The sequence below is a fragment of the Vigna unguiculata genome, unplaced genomic scaffold (genome assembly GCF_037176805.1).
Source record: "Vigna unguiculata cultivar grain cowpea cultivar isolate G323 ecotype 2 unplaced genomic scaffold, ASM3717680v1 ptg000387l, whole genome shotgun sequence".
In the NCBI taxonomy this organism is placed as follows: domain Eukaryota; kingdom Viridiplantae; phylum Streptophyta; class Magnoliopsida; order Fabales; family Fabaceae; genus Vigna; species Vigna unguiculata.
Genome location: NW_028197022.1, coordinates 52,501 through 60,745, shown reverse-complemented (window position 1 = coordinate 60,745; position 8,245 = coordinate 52,501).

The window sequence follows — 8,245 nt, the reverse complement described above, 5'->3', positions numbered from 1 at the left end:
AAAGAAGGACTTCATTTCTCTACAGAACTGAAGAAGGTATCTAAGAACCCTTTTCTTTTCCCAGAGTCCCGTCCATGAGCAGCGGATAGGAGAGGTCTTTCTATCTACGACTCACTCTTGGTCTCGAAAACAATTCTTTGACTTGGTTCACTCCGTTCGTAGACTCTATCGATCCTGGAATGGGCAGACGTACAAGCACCGGTCTGTATTCGCGTGGCTCGGTAAGCGAGAACTTCCGGAATGCAAGGCATATATAGCTTTCACTCAACTATATGATACTAGTTGGTATCAGCACAGAAAGGCTATAGCAAAAACTCTTATTCGTCATCAACAGGATAGGACCAGAGCTTCTATTTACTCAAGAGCTCTTTTTGTAACAGAAATTGCACCGCTTGCTTATTCAAGACCGCCACTTCTATAAAAACCAACTGCAGATACCGTACCTTCATGTACAGCTTTCTTCTTGAACAACTCTTTCCTCCTAACGCAGGTCAGACGCTTTCTTATCCCGAACTATATGGCGTAGTGTATTCCACTTAGACTCAATTGAAACTGAGCTTTTGTGGGCTGGGCCTTTCCCCTACAGGCTTTCTTTCTAATGAAAGGGCCTAAGACTCAGGGGTGTGCGTGGGTCACATCAGTTTGGTCTTAGCTTATCGTTAGGGTACTAAAAGGCTTTCAAGCCAATGGGAATAGCCCGCACTTGAAATGAAAAGGCTTCTATAACAAGGGCATTACAGGATTGAGAGCAAGTGGTACGATAAGACCTGCAAGAAGGCCCCGAGCTACATATCTATCGCGGCTAAACATCACTGGAGTCACTCGACTTATAAGATGGGATTGAGCTCTACGAAATGGAACCCCATCAAGGTGAACCCCTCCAACTCCAGATGCTTCACAGGGCAATTCAAACAAAGTACAAATAGGCTGCAAAAGAGGAAGAGTCTACGTTAAGCTGATTCTCGTCTTTCTCTAGCTAACTCCTAATCTCCTATCTTAACAAAAGTCTTTATGCGTCAAAGAAAGGAGAGCCTGCAAGCTCCCACAGGCGATGAATTCCGACTTCTTCGCTTTGTAGCCATACCGCATAGAGTGAACAATTCAAAGGAATTGTATTGTATGGGAGTAGCTAAAAAGAAAAGCAAGCATTACAGCGAAACGATCCCTCTGACTTTATACAGAGAGAAGAAAAGTAGCAATCCAAGGGTATGATAGATAGCTATGAAAAGCAATCCACCCGAAAAACTACCAGCTTCTTCAATGGGGATACCTTTCTTTTTCTATATCCTCTTTCCTGGGATACTATCTCCTCTTCTTCTTTTGATTCTTTCTGTTTACCTGAGCTAATTCATTACTAGCTTTCGAGCGCTTGATCTGGCCTATTTGCTGTTAGAAGGGAATCCTTAGCACAGTAGCAGGTAAAGAGAGGATTGCTCGGCAGGGAACTTTCCGAGAGCAGGGCTTACAAAGGGAACTCAAATTGGAATGCTTTCAAAGTAACTTGGCCTATTGATCTTGACCAGCCTCGACAGGTTCCACAGCAAATGTAATTAGCCTTCAAACTATTACCTCAGCCTCCACTCTAAAGTAACTATCCAACCTAAGTCTATTTAGAAGGGTGTCCGCTTTCGCAGTTCTAGAATCATTCTAATCTGTAAACAATGCTCCTTTTACTAAAGCCTTAACATGACGCCTGCAATCATCAACAAAGTGCTTTGCACTGACCCGTCCTCGAACCGGGGAGCTGGGCTGAAGGTTTTGCTCTAACCGAAGCAAAAGCAAACCCATCTTTTACTAAAAGGAAGGTCTTGGTTCTTTCTTATACCCGGAAGTAGGATCTATGTTGAAAACATGAGCAAGGAGCCCTTAGATGTACATAGAGGATCTCTAATGGCGCTGGATGCTTACTAGTAAACCAATGGATACTTGTTGAAGCAGCTTATTCTCAAATGGAGGCATTCTTGTGTGAGGAACGAACCCTATTGCACGAAGAACTGGTTCTGAAGGAATGCTAGCTATATGCTTAAGAAAGGGGTCTTCTTTCAAAGAATCTCCGTCCCTAGTCCATACCCACGTCTGGGGAACTTCTGAACTTCATGTTCACATCTTTGTCTCCCTCTTTCAAGTGAGTTCAGTTAGCCCTTAGGGTCATAAGAGAGCTCATCTTTACTTCCTTTCCTATATAAGCAACTGATTCTCTTATAGCCTTCGTTCCCCGAGGGAAAGAATAAATTCTTAAAAAATAGAAAGATATGAGCTGATCCCCTTGAAAAGGCTGAAGTTCGTATAATGATCAGTAACATGAGTAGGCAATACCATGACTCTTTCTATTTCCAAGCGATGACCACTTATGACTCTTTGATTGAACCACCCGTATTGATACAATGGGACTCATGGATCACAGGTAAAAAGGTAAGTATGTCGATTGATTGAAGAAGGCGAATTCCTTTACGCAAAGATATCTGTGCTTCAATCGTTAGCTGGACTGCAAACTCTTTCATGCTTCCATAAACTCTTCTTTCATCAGCACCTTTGAGTATCTCAAAAGAGAAATTGAATGTTCATCGTTACCGATCCTATCCTCTTCACCCTTCACTATTTCTATTCTCCCATCGTAGACTATTAGAGCATCCAAAGCAATCCAAGGCTCTCTCTCTTCCTTCCATACAGATAGCTATCGATGGGGCATCTTCCTTTCATTTTAATACGCTGTTTGCAAGAATACCTGGGATATTCCTAATTCAGTCTATGCTTTCAGTAAAGTAAGGACTATTCCCAACCTAATGAATCGAATTAAAGGGATTCGGCTCTCATAGCAGTTACTTGAAGTTAAGTTACCTTTTTGTATTTAAGAAAGAATGTCATCAATACAAACCAAGAAAAGCCTAAATGATGATGAAGGAATTCCACGCTATTCCGATTTGCTCAATGTAAACCCTTGTTTCCATCAACAACTGTAGCTGAGGTGTGCCTACTGACATGAAACTCATTTCAATTTCAAACCTTATTAACGGCAGTCTTATCTTCGTTTTTTAGCATTCAAAACGTTTTAGATGTGCTATAACAGCAACTTCATCTAGATTTATTCCAGCTACTGCATGATTATCCTCTTTATTAATACTACTTTGTATAGGATTGGCATGAACTTGACTTGACACTTGTAATACCTCCTAACAAACTGAGCACAGTCTTCATCCATGGCCATTCATCTAGGCCCCCACTATGGATTTCCGTCATAAGCCTTTTTATCTCCACACTTCAGGTAGATTCCGCTGTGGTGCCTCTTATCAAATCAAACTTCCTTCCCTCGGGCAGCTATCTTTCTGAGTGCTACCCTATCTATGGGTGTAGTATTCGTCAGGTATTGCCTGATTGCTCTTATGTTTGAGTACCACGGAAAACCTTCTTATGCCGTTAGATCCATAAAAGAGAGAAAGTTGGTCTTTCTCTCTTTTGCACTATCAAGGCAAGGGTTGCAAATCAGCGTCCGACGGCATATCCACCATAGAGGCTAGAGTAGCTAAAGCATCTTAAAAACAGTTTTGATCTCGTTGTAGGTAGTGGAACTCAACATCTTCGAATCGGGATACCACGGATTCTAGATACTTATGGTACGGCTGTAACTTCGAATCAAGAGTCCTATACTTCCCTTTGATTTGACTAATGATCAGGGCAAAATCTCTTCTTTTTAAGTGGCCTTAGAAAAACAGTTAAAACTAAAAATTTGAATTCGAAGTCAGTCTTTTGAGTGAGTTCCTCGACCCGAGTCCGTCACGAGCGGATGCGGAGTCGTAAAACTGAATAAACCCCGTTGATGCTAATTCGTCAATGATGACTGCAGAAGGGTGGGAATGTAGTCAACTCAACTAGAAAAGTTATGGATTGAAGGCCGATTCCGCATATAGATAAACCGACCTTCTCTATTCCAAATTCGAATCATGGTTTGGGTAGGACCTAGTAGGCCATCTCGTTGCCCACTCTCAAGGTATAGGTGGGGCCTGGTCCCTTCCTCCTGGAAAACCCCTTAGTATGGTTACTTCCGTTAGTAGAGCACAAGCTCCGAAGTCTGATCCTGAATCCAGAGGCGATCTTCCCTTGAAATGTGAGCTCTTTACTGTCATGGTAGCCCATCAACTCGCCCTGCCGATGATCAAATTATGCGTAAGGCAGTATTGAAGCTGTTAATGGCGCATCCCTCTTCCGGTTTTTGGTTTGGTTGGTATAGTCCCTTCGGTGAGAAAAAGAGGCCGCTTATGTATGCTTCTTCCTGTCCAGCAAGATGTCTTCTGTCGAGAAGGTTATATCTGCACTCTGGACTTTCTTCATTGGTGCTTCCATGTACTCATCTTCGATGCTTTGAACTTCCACCCTGTTGACATGTAGGGCATACTTTCTTTTATTTGCTTCCTACTACTAAGCTTTATTCCTATCTACGGTAGCTGACGCAGCAAGACCCGAGGAATCAGATACGGATCTTTTTAAGTATCTTTCGCTGGGGCAAAGAGGGAGGACTTTCGGAAGAAGGCGTCGTCCGCTGATGATCTTGAGGTTGGGAGGCGGGTCAGGGGGAGAACTAATGCTTGTGGATAGCCCGCTAAAACTCCTGACTTAGGCTTTCCCCCCGGAAGAGCTGATGCTACTTACTAAGATACTTCCGTTAGTGAGGAGAGAACTATAGGCTTTAGCCCAAAGACAGAGTCAGGGATTTCTTAACAATCGAGTCCTGAAATAAGACAAGACAGGGGGTGGAGTGAGCCTAGAGTAGAATAAGACTCCCTCTTAAACTCTCAACTCATACCAGGGCAGGCAGGGAAAGACTGAGACTACCGATACCGAGCCGGGGTTGATGAAAGATCACAGGATAGATACCCTATGGTTTGGTTGGTCTCTATGCCTGCTTCACTTCGTAGCATTAAGGGGACAGTGCAATGAGGGAAATCGACTAGGAACGCGATGTCTTCCCATAAAATGAAGAGTGGAGGGGACTTCGACTGCCTTCTTGTATCGGGTGAAGAGAAGGGGGTGGTAGGCTTAGTAGGGCTCGAACCTACAATATTACCGTTATGAGCGGTACGTTTCAACCGATTAAACTATAAGCCCCTACGGATCTCTACATGCAATTCGCTCACTTCGGGAAGAGTGGACGGAAAGAGGAGGCCTTTGCTCTATCTGCTTCTTCCTCTTCCCAGGAATGAACAATTGGATAAAAAAATTTCTTCTTTGTTTGTATATATATATATATAAATAAGAAAATAAAGATTAAGCAAGCGGCCCTTTCGTGACTCAAACTGCCGGTACGCTTTCCGGCTCGCAACGACTCAAACGGGCGGGGGCTATCTATTTGCTTGCAATGCGGGCTGTTCGCCTTTCGGATTCGGAAAGGGTTCGCCTATTTGATTTTGATTCAAAAGGCGCTACTAAACTACTCTAGTACAGCTAGTGTTAGTAGTACAACAGAATGCCGTTCACCCCGCAATCCCTTCTTCTTCAAGAGCTCCCTATTCTCTAGCAGCCCCTTCTTTCACAGCTCCTTCTCAAGCACTTGCCATTGTCTGGAAATTGGCCTTGCCCCATTCTTCGAGGCGCATCAATTCCTTGCCTTTGCTCTCATTGCTGCTGGAAGTCCAGTCTTTTAAGTGAAGTGAAATCCCAAAAATGGAAAGTCAGTAGTCATTGTCGGGATGGAAAGCTACTCTTCAACCACTTATTTAAGCGCTATGCACCTAAGCTCAGTCTTTCTGGCAGCTATCTTGCTAAACCTAGATTCTTGCTAAATAGTTCCTTTTTCTTCTCTCTTTATGCTCGAAATCGTACTCATTCGACATCGAATTTCATGGGCTGGGCATACCTTCTTTAGCTTAGCTCATTTTTATCTTTATTTTACTTTTAGGAAGATCCCACGAATCGTCTTCTATCGACATCGTCTGCTTACTCTTATCGTACGCTCTTCTTACCCAACCCAAATCGTCTGGTACTTTGTCCGCTCTCCCTTTCCTGGTGAAGGAGAGAGAGTTTTACAAGCTGATGCAGCTAAGAAAGTCTCGTTGAAAGCAGGAACGAAGACTGTGACGACTATTTGAACTAGTTTCAAAGGCTTGATTGACCCTTGGGAGTGAATCTGGCTAGGGCGCCCTCGTAAGGCGTAGGGTAGGGATTTGAAACCGGAGGCCTCTCCTCATCTAGTTCTTTCGTTACGCCGAGAAGAAGCAGAAAGAAGCTTGGAAGAAGAGATGGTCAATCTTCATCTTATGGGCGAGACTGCTAAAAAAGAGGCTCTTTAAAGCCAGAACGAGTCCTCTCTTGCGGGAGGGATAGGCGGGAAAGGGGGAGGAGGTCTTCAGTCACTCCGTTTTTGAATTGGGTCACGAATGGTATTCGATTTCTTTTAACAGCAAAAAAGCATTCGAACTTGGGAGATGCGAAAAAGAATCAGGTTCTTTTTTATATTCCTTCTTCAAGATAGTACGCACAGGTGAGAACATCCCTAATCGAATGGCCTAGCTTTGCTTCTTCCTCTTTCTCTGCTTCGGTTTACCAAAGGGGGTGAGGTCGACCTTCTTTCGGTGGTACCTTTTCTGTCTAGCTCGTTCTCTTGGTCAAAACAACTACTCCTTAGTGGCCAATAAGAATCAGAATCGCCCGGGATGAGTGAGAGCTAAAAGAAAAGCCTAGCGGCAATTCCCGATCTTCTCTTGATAGAAAGATCATATCAACACCGAACGAAGACAGATCGTAGTTACGAGAAGAAAGGTATGCCGGTTGATGGATGTAGTTCATTCTAGAAGTAGTTTGTTAACCGAATTGAATTGTTCGGTCGTGGTACTTTTGCTTGCTATTCAAACACATTGTCGAAAGGGGAAGATCGAATTAGCTCTGGTTCAAGAAGCCTAGCCTTCTTTCTTCGGAATTCTACTGAACGGGGTCGATCCACTTTACTTTACTATAAGTAAGTAAAATCGGAAGCCGTTTCAGGTGCATAAACAAAAAGGCTCGGATACAGAGGGGCTACTCTAGTCACTCCAAGTCCTAGCTAAGTAAGGAACAGACTCTCCAAACAGAAGTACGTACTGCGCGGCCGAGGAAGCATCTAAAGTAGAATAATCCGAATCCGTTGAATAGGAAGCCTTTGATCCGCTTTCTGAGAGCGCTGAATCATTCGATTCGAAAAAGGTCATAGCACCACGCTTACTCTTACTGCTTCAGGTTCACCTCTTTTCTTAGGATTGGCTGCCCTGAGGTTCTTGTTTGGAGTCATTTGTTTATCACAGAACAAGTCCCCCTCAGTCACTGCCATAGTTGACCCAGTATCAACCCTCTCTTCCAGATCCTCGCTTCTATGGGCCAAATCACTCTCCTCGCTCGTTAAACTCGCACCTTGACTACACCCTTCTCGGCTTTGTTACCCAGACACTCATCCTGAGCAATCTCTTCCGGTTCAGCAGTGTCCAGCTCCCCCCCTTTGCCATTGTCACTACTGGTACCTGACCCCGTCGGCTCGACATTTTTGCAAACACCGACCCTTACTCAACTCAATAGGGCAATGAAAAGAGGAGAACGAGGACAGCTGACTACCGCTAAAAGTCAGACTACGAGTACACATTGTATGATTGAAAACTGCCGCTGCGTACTACCCGGTGCTTGCAGGTCTGACTGGTGTCTTCTCTCCAACAGCTGCTTAAATCTTAAGTCTGACTACTCGGCTTGCTTAACACAAGTGTGATTTAACCTTCACGGACCACTTCACTACCCAGCGAGCTCCGGCTCGAAAACAACAAGCAAGGGATTGAGCTTTCGAAAGCCTAAGCTCCTTACTCTAACAAGTAAGCAAGCTTCACCCCTCTCCTGTTTATTTATTCATTAGGGCGAGTGGCATTAGCCCCTCTCCCAGCAAGAGGATGCGCGCCTTCACTTAAAAGAGCTAACGCGCTTGACTTTACCAAGGCTTTCTCAGGGGCTCGTTAGCGGGTCGAGCTCAAACCTCCTCTGATTCCGTTCCGAGAAATCGGTCAAGCGGGGGGCTACCCTCGACTCACCTCTCTATCTATCAAAACCCCTCCCCGGAGGAGAGCAGAAGCTCCAGGATGAGAATGAATCCAGGACATACTCATCCTGATCCACCGTGGAATTCTCGGAATCTACAAAAACATTCTAGGAGAGGGCTCGTAATGATCTTTGAGAAGATCACAAGGTGCTGAAGTGGCAGGCAGGATAAGGGGGAGGACCCGTAGGTTTTTGTGAAAGGGAT